Here is a 15,316-nt window from a genome sequence, read left to right as displayed (position 1 = left end):
CTAACATTAGAGTGCATGAGACAGTTTAAGACTAACAAAAAGCAGGTCTTAAAAGGTAACGCAGTTTATAATCTAATGAATTTTGAGAGCGGATGCACAGCCTATTCAGCCATGACAGACAGTGACCATGGGGAGAGAAATACATTTTCTGCTGGTAAATCTCGTATTTAGAAACATCATTTTGGGGGGGTTCCCCCCCATTTAATTGAATTAATAATCAAGCATAACCTAACCACACATTAATCAAGGCTGGTTTAGCAACATCACATAGGTGTCTTTTTTTTCCTGGCCATTAGCCAAAAGAAGCCTTAAATAAAGGAGTTTTAAATTATCTACGGCGAGTGCTTTGTAATATTTTGGTTTTGCCCTCACACTTTTTCACTATTCACATACCTGCATTTTGCTTGTGCAAGTAGGCTATGCGTACCCATTTTCAAGGAGCACCCCTCGTCCGATTACCAAAAACACGCTCCACCAAACTACGCAGTTCTTCTATAATGCTATATTAACCGCAATTGTTTTTATGAATCTGCTTCGCACAGGCAACGATACAATTGACAAGAGCCTAGGATTTTGTATAGACGTGTGAATGTTATGCTTAAAGGCATTTTAGGCCTGTGCACACAGTGCCATGTAGTTAGAGAAGAGATGTATGATAATATGCTTCTGATCCAATCCTATTTAGAAATATTGTTGTTGGTTTTTTTAAAAATAAAATAATAATTTGATTAAAAACCAAACTTATTAGAAAGATTCACCATCCATTGGTTTATGCTGAGAAAGTGCATGGCTGAATGCAATGGAATTTCGTCTGTTGTTTCTGGAGAAGTGCCAGTATGATCTTATAAGATGGTTCCATGATGTTTATAGAGCATTACATTTCCGAGCAGTATAAGGGTATAACCATCCATAGACTAAGTTACCTTTTCTGTATTATACGCCCATGGGAAGCAATTGTGGTGCCTGTAACTGTAGACAGCATATTTAAAAACAAGTCATTGTTTCGTTTTTGATTAGAATTTGATTGGAACCGCAGCTTTTACCCCCAAGCCACAAGACTGCTACATAGCTAATGAAATGGCTACCCGGACTACCCGCATAGACTCTTTGTTTCACTAACTCTCTTGCACGGACTATGCGCACGGACTATGCACACTCACTGGACTGTACCCACACACTTATGTAACAGGTGTAAAATATACTTTATGTATTTCACCGATAATCCCTCATATTTATTTTTAATTTATTATTTTCAAAGTTATTTTGAGATGGATTACACAACTTTCAAGAGTGAATTATTTGATTGTATTTATTCTAAATTGTGTTAATGCTGTGATGTCATCAACAGGAGCCATGCTTTTTCTCCTCAGTTTGCTCAGGGCATGAACAGGAGAGGTATGTACATGTTCGCAAATGTTCACAAATGCACAAGAAATGACAAGCAAAAGTTATGTCACTGATTTAGTGTTGCATTACTGTTTATAGGAAATATATTAAAGGTGAATGGGAATAATGTTGGAGTGCAACTTTACAAGGTTAGCCCAGCTACTGTTAGCTTTGTTGTGGGGGAGGCTCTCTTTCAGGTGCAGACAGCATGAGTTCTCTGATGATTTTCTAACGGGTATTCTGCACTGTCTTTTTGACTCCAAGATGGCGTAGCAGTCAGACGTCTTTGTCCTGTCGTGTCCCTTGTATATATCTTTTTTACATATTTTGCTTCGCATATCTTTAAAAATATTTTGCTAAACCTCAATATCTAAATACTCTCCTGCAACGTGCCTCACTCAATGTAGCGTGGATCTGCTTTTTTTTTTCTTCTAAAGTATCTATATTTACTTCGGATCTGGAATCCCTCAACTGAAGCTAGCCAGCTAACTACCAGCTATCAGTCAGCAAACCATTGCTAGCGGTCATCAGCTAACCTTCAGCTAGAATAGCTCTCACCAATTCGAACAACATGACTCTAACCAGAGCATAACGGACCTATTATTTTTATCCCCGGATTCCCACCGCAAACTGAACATTTTCATCTGGATCTTCACAACTAGCTAACCGCAACCCCGGATGACTACTCCTGGCTAGCGTTTCCATCCGCTTAGCTTGAAGCTAGCGCGGCCAGAGCTCCTGTGCTACCACCGAAGCATACTCCTGTGCTACCACCGAAGCATACTCCTGGGCTACAATATCCGGACCCCTTCTACAGACGGTATGGGGCATGGAACCCCGCAGATCCCCTACGACTGGTATACCAACATAATCTGCCCGAGGACTCCAACAGGCCCCTCAGGCGCGACGCCCGCTGAAGGCCTATTATGCTAACCAGCTAGGCCTGCTAGCTACCTAGAACTACTTGGAACCCTACTAATTCCACGACCGGTCTATCGACGTCACCGCATGAAGAGCCAAAAGCAGACTTAACCCCATCGCGACGTCCCCCAAAGGCTAACTTTCTAGCCCCTGCTATCTGCTTGCGAACCTGGCCTGCTAACTGCTAGCCTGCCCCGTTCTACTAACTGCTAGCTTGTTTAGCCCCGGCCTACTAACTGTTAGCTTGTTAGCACAGGCCTGCTAACTGTCTGAATCGCCGTGTACCCAGCCAGCCCAACCACTCACTGGACCCATATTTATTTTCAATCAATTTTAGATTTTCAATTCGATTATACCTTCCGGTAACCTGCCTCCCCCAATGTGATATGGAATTGCTATTATTTTTAATTTTAGAATACATTCAAGAACCTCCAGAAGCTAACCAGCTAATTAGCTACAAGTCGGCAGACTCAGTAGCCTCGGTTTTTCTAATGACTGCCTTGCCTGGTTCACCAACTACTTTGCAGACAGAGTTCAGTGTGTCAAATCGGAGGGCATGTTGTCCAGTCCTCTGGCAGTCTCTATGGGGGTACCACAGGGTTCAATTCTCAGGCAGACTCTTTTCTCTGTATATATATCAATGATGTTGCTCTTGCTGCGGGCGATTCCCTGATCCACCTCTACGCAGACGACACCATTCTGTATACTTCTGGCCCTTCCTTGGAAACTGTGCTATCTAACCTCCAAACGAGCTTCAATGCCATACAACACTCCTTCCGTGGCCTCCAACTGCTCTTAAACGCTATTAAAACCAAATGCATGCTTTTCAACTGTTCGCTGCCTGAACCCGCACGCCGACTAGCATCACCACCCTGGATGGTTCCGACCTAGAATATGTAGACATCTAAGTACCTAGGTGTCTGGCTAGACTGTAAACTCTCCTTCCAGATATCAAACATCTCCAATCCAAAATCAAATCTAGAGTCGGCTTTCTATTTCGCAACAAAGCCTCCTTCACTCATGCCGCAAAACTTACCCTAGTAAAACTGACTATCCTACCAATCCTCGACTTCGGCGATGTCATCTACAAAATAGCTTCCAATACTCTACTCAGCAAACTGAATGCAGTTTATCACAGTGCCATCTGTTTTGTTACTAAAGCACCTTATACCACCCACCACTGCGACCTGTATGCTCTAGTCGGATGGCCCTCGCTTCATGTTCTATTCCAGACCCACTGGCTCCAGGTCATCTACAAGTCTATGCTAGGTAAAGCTCCGCCTTAGTTCACCGGTCACAATGGCAACACCCACCCGTAGCACGCGCTTCAGCAGGTGTATCTCACTGATCATCCCTAAGGCCAAAACCTCATTTGGCCACCTCTCCTTCCAGTTCTCTGCTGCCTGCGACTGGAACGAATTGCAGAAATTGCTGAAATTGGAGACTTTTATTTCCCTCACCAACTTTAAACATCTGCTATCTGAGCAGCTAACAGATCGCTGCAGCTGTACATAGTACATCGGTATATAGCCCACCCAATTCACCTACCTCATCCCCATACTGTTTTTATTTATTTACTTTTCTGCTCTTTTGCACACCAGTATCTCTACCTGCACATGACCATCTGATCATTTATCACTCCAGTGTTAATCTGCTAAATTGTAATTATTCACTCCTATTGCCTATTTATTGCCTACCTCCTCATACCTTTTGCACAAAATGTATATAGATAATTCTTTTCTACTATGTTATTGACTTGTTTTTTATTTATTTATTGTTTTGTTTATTGTTTATTCCCTGTGTAACTCTGTGTTGTTGTCTGTTCACACTGCTATGCTTTATCTTGGCCAGGTCGCAGTTACAAATGAGAACTTGTTCTCAACTAGCCTACCTGGTTAAATAAAGGTGAAATAAATCAAATATACTTGTATGGGAGTCCAGACGGCAGCATTAACTTTTGCCTTGTATTTGTACCCATTCCATGCAGGTATGTTGTGAAATGTGACGATTTTGTATTTCATGTTTAATGTGAAGTTACCTTTCGTTCATTTTGTTACCTGTCCGGTCATTTCAAAAATGGCATTGTTGCTTCATTAGTATGCCTCAGGTATAATGGTACAATAGTATACTCTAAGAAATATTGAGCACTTATTAGCAGATTATTAGTGTACAACATTTATAAACTGAAATGTGCATTTTCTTGTTGATGCTTTTACTCCTGGGTGTGCTCAGAGCGTGATGAGGAAAGGAGAATATACTTGTATGGGAGCCCAGACGGCAGCATTAACTTTTGCCTTGTATTTGTACACATTCCATGCAGTCCTTAAAAGAGAGACAACCGGCAGAATTGTGTCCAGAGCGTAATCTTCCATCTACGCCTTACCAGAACACAATGCAGAAAGGTACCGGTACAGAACAGGTTACACTTACATTACACTGACAACCCAACACACACACACACATACCTTCACACTCACCACATGCACTGCTGCTAGTCACTTTACCCCTACCTATATGTACAGTACATACAGTGCATTCGTAAACTAATCTCCTCAACTTTTTCCACATTTAGTTAAATTACAGATTTATTCTAAAATAAATTAAATTGTTTTTCCCCCCGACATCAATCTACACACAATACCCCATAATAGCAAACAAAAAAAATATTAATTAAAAATAAAATAAAAGTTCAATACCCTGCCGCCCTCAACGGGGAGACCCATGAGATGATTGTAGGTTTTTGGTTTCTCTCTAAAAACAGAAATAAATCATTCTAAATAACAAACTGGCTTTATTTACAAATTAGTAACAATGTCTCACCCCATGTTCAAGAATGGCCTTTTTCCTCTCTCATTTTATATTCTTTGAAAACAAAATCTCCAAAGTATTGTTATTTTTTTAAACAAAGCAATTGTTTTTATAAATTAAATTATATAAAAGCCCGCTGCATATTCTCACAGATATATTATTAACCCTGTTATTAGCAGGACAATATATATTGGTCAAATTGTTCATGGCTCCTGAGTGGCGCACAATGGGATTGCCTTGCAGTTCTCCAGCTGTGCACGAGTGCACGAGGTTCAATGCACGAGGGCACAGGATGGGCCGCAGAGCTGCACGCACAGAAGACCGATCTAGCCCATGGGGAAGGGAGGGGGGGGACCCCCATCTCGCTGCACTGGCATCACTTTAAGGGGCATTGCACTAATAAATGGTGTTGATTAGGGAAACGTTCCCGCTGTTTGCTTTCGTTAACCTCTCTTGGGTAGGAGGCAGTATTTTCACCTCTGGACCTCCAGAAGTTAGGATATGCATAAAATTAGATTTGTAGATTTGGATAGCAAACACTCTAAAGTTTCTAAAACTGTTAAAATAATGTCTGTGAGTATAACAGAACTGATATGGCAGGCGAAACCCCGAGGACAAACCATCCAGGGGGGGGGGGGGGGGGGATTGAGGTCATAGGATTTCCCAATTGTTTTCTATGGGATACCCTTATTATTAGGAACCTGGTCGCAGTTCCTATGGCTTCCACTAGATGTCAACAGTCTTTAGAAGTCATTCAATGTTTTTATTTTGAGAAATTAAGAAGTAGTCCTATTCATTGTAAATGTCACTCCAGGTGAACTCTACTGTTTTGGTGAGCGTGAACTGGAGCGCGCTTCACGTTGTTTTTAATCAGGAATTAGAAAGTTTATTCCATTTTAAATTTGATCGATTATTTATGTTTTAGGGTACCCGAGGTTGGATTAGGAACATTGTTTGAAATGTTTGGACCAAGTTTACAGGTAATTTATTAGATACTTTGTAGGCATGTTGGGCGAGTTTAAATCAGTGTATTTCTGAATCAAACGCAACAAATAAATTGACATTTTTGGGACATAAAGGACATTATCGAACAAAAGGACCATTTGTGATGTTTCTGGGACATTTTGGAGTGCCAACAGGATCTTCAAAAGGTAAGTCATTAATTATATCACCATTTCTGACTTTTGTGGCGCACCTGCCTGGTTGAAATATGATTTTCATGTGTTTGTATGCAGGGCGCTGTCCTCAGATAATCACATGGTTTGCTTTCGCCGTAAAACCTTTTTGAAATCTGACACAGCGGCTGGATTAACAAGAAGTTAAACTTTATTTTGATGCATAACACATATTTTCAAGAATGTTTAATATTTGAATTTGGTATTTTTGAATTTCGCGGTCTGCAATTTCACCGGATGTTGGCCAGGTGGGACGGTAGCCTCCCACCAGCAACATAAGAAGTGAATAAATGAATGATCAAAATACTCTTTCAAAATGCCCATGTTTATTTAGGTATGGACCCATAACAAATTACTATGGGAATAAATGTCACTGAATTACATATATATCCTCCAATCCTGTATATGTAATTATTGGCGGAGAGTCACATCATATTTTCCAATATACTTTAGGCTTACCGTAGGCGACCTGAGTCTGACTAGTGTTGAGTAATGTACTGTTAAAAGTGGTGTAGGTCTTACTTAAAGATCATATTGAAGTTAGTGTAACCTTTATTTAACTAGGCAAGTCAAGTAAGAACAAATGCTTATTTACAAGGACAGGCTAGTCCTTCCTCCCTGTCGGGGAATTTAACCCCAGTCTCCTGCGGCCGGCACGAAACAGGGATTCATTAGCTAAATAGTCCAGTACTGTACTCCCGACTGTCACGTTGTACAGCACCATATTTTCCATTCCATCCTTACGGAAACCCAGAGGGTTTTTAATTTTTCTTAGAATAGAAACACCATAATATTAATGAAATTAATCCCAAACTCTAAAAGTAATTGGAAAGGTAGATACAAATGATTTGTGACATTGTGGTTACAATAAAGAATGTAAACAAGATGTAAACAAGATGCTGTGTTTTTATTTACAGTAGTGATGGACAGCTGGTGGAATTTTGAAAGCAGGTTTTAATAATAAATAATAACACTTGTCGCCCGATTAGCAGGACAAACGACTCTTTATAGCCCAGCTACTGTAGGTGTGAACATCCCCCTACATGCAATGTATTCGATGCTTAAGTACTCTGAAGTTTTACATTTCTAACTAAAAACAGCAGTACAGTATTTCTTCCTCAACATCTTTATGCTTCGTTAATAAAATAACTAGAAACAAACAGCTTTCTTGGCAACCAGGCAGAGACACGGGCGACAGCTGATGCATTGGTCCAGAGCCAGGCGGCATTGGTGGAGAGTCAGGCGGAGAATGACGCGTTGAAGAGGGCGAGGAATGAGATGGAGTCACAATCCATACCAGGCACACCTATGAGCTCTGGAACTCCACCTCCGACAGGCAGAGTCAACATACCTGCATAACCTGCAGTTATGCTGCTCCGTTATTCCAAGGATGTGTAACCGAAGAGAAATACCACAAGTGGGCATAGAATACCAACTGGGATAGATCCCGAGGCAAATGTGGCTTACCAGTGAACCTCCGGGTGTTCATCATTAACACTGTGTCTCAGATGTTTCTGTCCATGACTGATGCAACCCGAAAAAGAGTTAATGAGTACTTGATATCACGAGAAAGTCTGGACATGGCCTGCTCTCCCTTATGTAAAGAATTTGGCACTTTCCCATGTTTACTACAGTATGTACTGTAGGCTATGTTTACTTGTCAGACTGCACAGTAGCCTAATAAACAAATGCAGGTGGCTTATATCTTCAAAACATATGTCAGTCCACGTGATCGAAGCAATCTTGAAGAGTGGAATCCGATTGGTCAGGCCAGCATTGGGTAGACCTAAGCATGGGTGCTTCCTGTTTTAGTTTCAGCCTATATAGGAGGGGAGCAACAAGATGGAGTCATGGTCAGATTTGCCAAAAGGAGGGCGGGGGAGGGCCTTGTATGCATCGCAGAAGTTAGAGTAGTCGAGTGTGCTAATCGCTCATGTACTGCAATATGCTGACAGAATTTAGGTAGCCTTGTTCTCAGATTAGCATTGTTAAAATTACCAGCTACAATAAATGCAGCCTCGAGATATATGGTTCCCAGTTTGCATAAAGTCCAATGAAGTTCCATGATGGCATCTTGCGGGGGGACTATACACGGCTGTGACGATAACCGAGGCGGGATATAATACGGTCGGCATTTGATTGTAAGGAATTCAAGGTCATGTGAACAAAAGGACTTGAGTTCATGCATGTTGTTACAATTACACCATGAGTTGTTAATCATGAAACATACACTCCCGCCCTTCTTCTTACCAGAGAGATGTTTGTTCCTGTCGGCGCGATGGACTGAAAATCCCATTGGCTGTCCAGACTCCAATAGCATGTCCCCAGCTAGCCATGTCTCCGTGAAACAGAGTATGTTACAATCCCGGATATCTCTTTGTAAAGAAAGCAACTCTTTCCCTAATTTCGTCAACTTTGTTAACTTCTTTGGGATTGGGGGCAGCATTTTCACTTTTAAATGAATAGCGTGCCCAGAGTAAACTGCCTCCTACTCAGTCCCAGATGCTAATATATGCATATTATTATTAGTATTGGATAGAAAACACTGAAGCTTCTAAAACTGTTTGAATGATGTCTGTGAGTATAACAGAACTCATATGGCAGGCAAAAACCTGAGAAAAAATACAAACAGGATGTTTGAAATCTGAGGTTTGCAGTTATTGAACTCAGCCCCTATCGAATACAGTGGGATATGGGTAATTTTGCACTTCCTAAGGTTTCCACTAGATGTCAACCGTCTTTAGAACGTGGTTTCAGGCTTCTACTGTGAAGGGGGGCCGGATGAGAGCTGTTTGACTAAGGGGTCTGGCAGCAGCCTCATTCTCAGTCAAGCGCATTTCACATGAGAGGTAGCTTTCGTTACATTGCTTTTCTACAGACAATGGAATTCTCCGGTTGGAACATTATAGAACATTTATGATAAAAACATCCTAAAGATTGATTCCATACTTAGTTTGACAAGTTTCTATGACCTGTAATATAACTTTTTGAACTTTTCGTCCGACGTTCGGTTGGACCTGAACGCGTGTTTCGATTGGTTTACCAAACGCCCAAACAAGAGAAGCTATTTGGACATAATTGATGGACTTTATGGAACAAATCAAACATTTATTGTCGAACTGGGATTCCTGATTGATGATCTTCATCAGAATGCACTAAGGTAAGTGAATATTTATAATGCTCTTTCTGACCAATGTTGACTGCGCAACATGGCGGATACTTCTTGACTGTTTTGGGCTCTGAGCGCCATACTCAGATTATGCTTTTTCCGTAAAGTTTTTTAAAAATTTGACACAGCGGTTGCATTAAGGAGAAATGTATTTATATTTCCATGTATAACAAATGTATTTTCATCAACATTTATAGTGAGTATATCTGTAAATTCATGTGGCTCTCTGAAAAATCACTTCATGTTTTGGAACTACTAAACATAACACGCCAATGTAAAATGAGATTTTTGGATATAAATATGCACTTTATCGAACAAAACATACATGTATTGTGTAACATGTAGTCATGAGTGTCATCAGATGTAGATCAAAGGTTAGTGATTCATTTTACATCTTTGTGCTTTTTGTGACTCCCATCTTTGGCTGGAAAATAGGCTGGGTTTTCTGTGACTTGGTGGTGACCTAACAATCGTTTGTGGAGCTTTCGCTGTAAAGCATTTTTTAAATCAGACACAGTTGCTGGATTAACGAGAATGTCATCTTTAAAATGGTGCCTAATACTTGTATGTTTGAGAAATTTGATTTATAAGATTTTCCTTGATTTGTATTTGGCGCCCTGCAATTTCATTGGCTGTTGGCTAGCGGAACCCCATTCCCAGACAGGTTAACTAGGGATTGAACATTAGCGTGTAAAATACTCGGAAGCGGTGGGTGGTGTGCGTGCATCCGAAGCCGCACTAGAAGACCGTGCCAGCACCCTCTCCTCCGACGGCATTGTTTTGTGGTCAGCCTCTGGAATCAGTTCAAATGCCCTGGGAGTTGCAGGCAAATGGTTCACTTTGGGACAGTCGTATTCCTGGTCGTAGTGCTGGTTGTGCTGGTAAGTTGATATCTCTCTGATATCCAACAGTTCTTCCCGGCTGTATGCAATAACACTTAAGGTTTTCTGGGCTAACAATTGAATAAATAATACATAAAAAAATATTTTAAAAACTGCACAGTTTCTTAAGGACTTGAGGCAAAGCTGCCATCTATATCAGCGCCATCTTGAATCTAAGGACTAGGGAGTAGTTTAGGATAAAAATAAAATGGAATAGACCTAAGCACAGGCAAAATCCTAGAGGAAAACGTTGTTCAGTCTTCTTTCCCAAAGACACTGGGAGATAAATTCACGTTTGAGCAGAATAATAACATAAAACACAAGACCAAATCTACACTGGAGTTGCTTATCAAGATGACATTTAATGGTCCTGAGTGGCATAATTACAGTTTTGACTTAAATCATCTTGAAAATATAAGGGAAAATTTTTAAATAGCTGTCTACCAATGATCAACAACCAACTTGACCTTCCTTGAATATTTTTTTAAGAATAAATGTGCACATATTGTACAATCCAGGTGTGCAAAGCTCTTAGAGACTAAAAGGCCATTTATGCTTGAGACGAAAATGTGGTCAGAAGCACAAATTGAGGACAAATTGGACAAAAAAAAAAAAAAAAAAGGACAAATTGAGCTCTGTACCGCATCGCCGTGTCCTGCCCAAATTTTATAACAATGCGGGGAGCATCGTATAGCACTGCATTGACATAATTGGTTGATGGTAGGGCCAGTATAAACACAACCTCACTTCCTTGACAACTTCCTTCATAACAGCTCTGCTCAGCGAAGCGCAATAAGTATTAATGCCCTGATTTCTGCATTGGAATGACCATGCAGAGCCTTTCACCAAGAAAGGCTCACAAATATCAAATTTACTTAAGTATTCACACCCTTGAGTCAATACTCAAGAATGTGAATACTTACGTAAATGTGTTATTTCTGCATTTCATTTTCAATAAATGTTTTAATATTTCAAAAAAATACATGTTTTCACTTTGTCATTATGGGGTATTGTGTGTAGTTTGATGAGGAAAATAACAACTTAATCTATTTTAGAATAAGGCTGTAACGTAACAAAATGTGGAAAAAGTAAATGGGTCTGAATACTTTCCGAAAGCACTGTCTATCTGGGACTGAATGTAAGGTAAGTGGGTGAGATTTTTTTTTAAATATTTCATCAATTTTGAATTCAGGCTGTAACAAAACATGTGGAATAAGTCAAGGGGTATGAATACTTTCTGAAGGCACTGTAACCACAAAATAATCGTGTATGACCCTGAAAGGGACTCAAATCATCATTCTGACCATTGACCCTGGTACCCTCATGTTAAGTGAACTCTCTAGCGGTTCTGTGAAACTCCAAAGTGACTCACCGTTTGGTATGTGCACCCGCCCAGTCTTTCGGCCAATCAGGGACTCCTTCTCCGAGCTTCCATTCCAATCACATTCTATGTCTTCACAGATCTATTAGAAGCCAGAGACTGAAAACAACAAAAACACATTGGTTCAGAATGATAGGCAAACATGCAATAGTCAATTAATGCAGTGCATTTTACTTTGTTTACACTCCAATTCATGTAAACATACCATATTCTAAAAAGTAGAAACAACTACTTGTGAGGAAAAGTTCTCTGCTATCTAGCGTTAAGTGTCCCCAAAACGACATAGAGATTTCATTTTTTTTGTTATCAATAAGGTTTGTTTATAAACTACAGCTTAAATAATACTGCAATGAGGATTTGATTGAATGGCTCCCATATTCTCCCTCTAAATGCCACTGCATTCCCAGGCAGTCAATAGAACCTTCCATATTAGATAGGGAGGGCCTATTATTAATTGGTGGAGTGATGGGAAGGTCTCCATGAGTTGTGACAGAGAGAGGGGGAAGGGAGCTAGTGCTTGAGGAGGCCTGAAGGTGAGTGTGGATGATCTGACTACAGCCTCTCTGATTAACTGGGAGAGGGTGGCTGCCAAGGCTCTGGGCATGGGGTGCCGCTGCGTGGCGTAACCCTCCCTTGCGGGACTACGTTGATCTAATTGTTTCAGTTGACAGTGAAAAAGCCACCAGGAGGTGTATGATGTGTGTGTGCTGTACAGAAGAGAGCGGAGAAGACCAGGTTTGTGGGAGTAGAGAACTGAATCCTAAACTGCATGTGTGCATGTTACAGTGCCTTGCGAAAGTATTCGGCCCCCTTGAACTTTGCAACCTTTTGCCACATTTCAGGCTTCAAACATAAAGATATAAAACTGTATTTTTTTGTGAAGAATCAACAAGTGGGACACAATCATGAAGTGGAACGACATTTATTGGATATTTCAAACTTTTTTAACAAATCAAAAACTGAAAAATTGGGCGTGCAAAATTATTCAGCCCCCTTAAGTTAATACTTTGTAGCGCCACCTTTTGCTGCGATTACAGCTGTAAGTCGCTTGGGGTATGTCAGTTTTGCACATCGAGAGACTGACATTTTTTCCCATTCCTCCTTGCAAAACAGCTCGAGCTCAGTGAGGTTGGATGGAGAGCATTTGTGAACAGCAGTTTTCAGTTTTTTCCACAGATTCTCGATTGGATTCAGGTCTGGACTTTGACTTGGCCATTCTAACACCTGGATATGTTTATTTTCGAACCATTATATTGTAGATTTTGCTTTATGTTTTGGCTCATTGTCTTGTTGGAAGACAAATCTCCATCCCAGTCTCAGGTCTTTTGCAGACTCCATCAGGTTTTCTTCCAGAATGGTCCTGTATTTGGCTCCATCCATCTTCCCATCAATTTTAACCATCTTCCCTGTCCCTGCTGAAGAAAAGCAGGCCCAAACCATGTTTGACAGTGGGGATGGTTGTTCAGGGTGATGAGCTGTGTTGCTTTTACGCCAAACATAACGTTTTGCATTGTTGCCAAAAAGTTCAATTTTGGTTTCATCTGACCAGAGCACCTTCTTCCACATATTTGGTGTGTCTCCCAGGTGGCTTGTGGCAAACTTTAAACGACACTTTTTATGGATATCTTTAAGAAATGGCTTTCTTCTTGCCACTCTTCCATAAAGGCCAGATTTGTGCAATATACAACTGATTGTTGTCCTATGGACAGAGTCTCCCACCTCAGCTGTAGATCTCTGCAGTTCATCCAGAGTGATCATGGGCCTCTTGGCTGCATCTCTGATCAGTCTTCTCCTTGTATGAGCAGAAAGTTTAGAGGGACGGCCAGGTCTTGGTAGATTTTCAGTGGTCTGATACTCCTTCCATTTCAATATTATCGCTTGCACAGTGCTCCTTGGGATGTTTAAAGCTTGGGAAATCCTTTTGTATCCAAATCCAGCTTTAAACTTCTTCACAACAGTATCTCGGACCTGCCTGGTGTGTTCCTTGTTCTTCATGATGCTCTCTGCGCTTTTAACGAACCTCTGAGACTATCACAGTGCAGGTGCATTTATACGGAGACTTATTACACACAGGTGGATTGTATATATCATCATTAGTCATTTAGGTCAACATTGGATCATTCAGAGATCCTCACTGAACTTCTGGAGAGAGTTTGCTGCACTGAAAGTAAAGGGGCTGAATAATTTTGCACGCCCAGTTTTTCAGTTTTTGATTTGTTAAAAAAGTTTGAAATATCCAATAAATGTCGTTCCACTTCATGATTGTGTCCCACTTGTTGTTGATTCTTCACAAAAAAAATACAGTTTTATATCTTTATGTTTGAAGCCTGAAATGTGGCAAAAGGCCGCAAAGCTCAAGGGGGCCGAATAATTTCGCAAGGCACTGTAAGTACAGTAGGGCTAGCTCTTCCTGTAAATATTGCATTGCACATCGAGTTTACATTTTAGTCATTTAGCAGAGGTTTCAGCCCACAGCATGTCCTTTGACCTTCAGTAAAATGGTTGGCGACGGACCAACCGTGTAAACAACATAGCCTTATTAAGCCCACCACAACACTAAAAGCTAAGCACAATTTATATTTTCCAGCCAACTCCACTGCTGTTATCCAAAGAGACAATTACACCCCAGCCCCAGGAGACCATCTACAGCAACAGGCCTTTGTAATGCAGCATGAACTGTGTACCTGACAGGAATTAATAAAGTTATCAACAGGCTCCAATTCCATAGAGATAATAGGATGGATGTTGCCACCTTGACCTGATGCTAGTGGGGGGGGGGGGGGGTTTAATGCCCGCTACCTAAAATAGATTCCATTTACCTTGGTGTGATGCACTACTCCTGGGTATTGTTTATTCGTCACAAATGATCTCTGTTACACAAACATGCATAAGTCGAATAAAGATAATGGCAGCCCAGCGGCCATTACAAGCATACATCATTCTCCAGACAGAAAGAGAGGTGTGAGAGAAAAATAGAGAGATCTAGATAGAGCGAAAAAAGATAAAGAAAAAAAAGAGGGAGCGGGATTTGAAAAAAACGAGTGAGGAAAAAAAGAGAGAGAAACCTCAGCAGGATATGTATAGGTGTATTTTTTGCCCACTACATGCATTTACAGTAAAGGGACCCATTACGTGTTACATTGACAAATCTAACTGAAAGTGGTGGCCATTTTCATGCCTCCACAATGAATTAGTCGTCCAAGACAGATCCATCATAAACACGGCTCCTTTATGTCACTTCTGCATAACAAGAAAACTAAATATCTGACAGACAGAGGCTGGTCTATTTTTGTTCACAATAACAGAGCTCCAATAAACACTGCACAAAAACAGCATTCACATTATAATGGAGACTCGACAAAAGTGTTCAATGGATGGAAAAGGGAAAAGAGAAAGATACCAGCAGGGACATTGAGGAAAATATGTTAATGGTTATCTGATGTTTTCAGTGCATTCATGGCAAAAGGAGGGAAGTGAATCGGTCCTTTCTCAAAGTTTTAAGGCTTGGTGTTTGTAGTCAGTACAAGCCTTTCAACCTACAGTTAAACTCTCCCTTTGTCTGTTGAGCAGCTTAGCTCAGTCTCTCTCTATGTGC

General features: G+C 40.8%; 1 protein-coding gene across 4 annotated transcripts in view; it reads right to left on the bottom strand.

Annotated features, from left to right (window-relative positions):
* Positions 1-15,316, bottom strand: part of LOC124039619 (lethal(3)malignant brain tumor-like protein 4) — a 154,017-nt gene that overhangs the window by 132,542 nt on the left and 6,159 nt on the right. For all 4 annotated transcript variants that reach the window (XR_006839606.1, XM_046355779.1, XM_046355780.1 and 1 more), the window contains exon 2: positions 11,713-11,820. The gene's annotated coding sequence lies outside the window, so the exon portion shown is untranslated. The remainder of the gene's footprint in view (positions 1-11,712; positions 11,821-15,316) is intronic.

The sequence above is a fragment of the Oncorhynchus gorbuscha genome, linkage group LG07, assembly GCF_021184085.1.
Source record: "Oncorhynchus gorbuscha isolate QuinsamMale2020 ecotype Even-year linkage group LG07, OgorEven_v1.0, whole genome shotgun sequence".
Lineage (NCBI taxonomy): Eukaryota > Metazoa > Chordata > Actinopteri > Salmoniformes > Salmonidae > Oncorhynchus > Oncorhynchus gorbuscha.
This window is presented reverse-complemented; position numbering and strand designations above follow the sequence as displayed.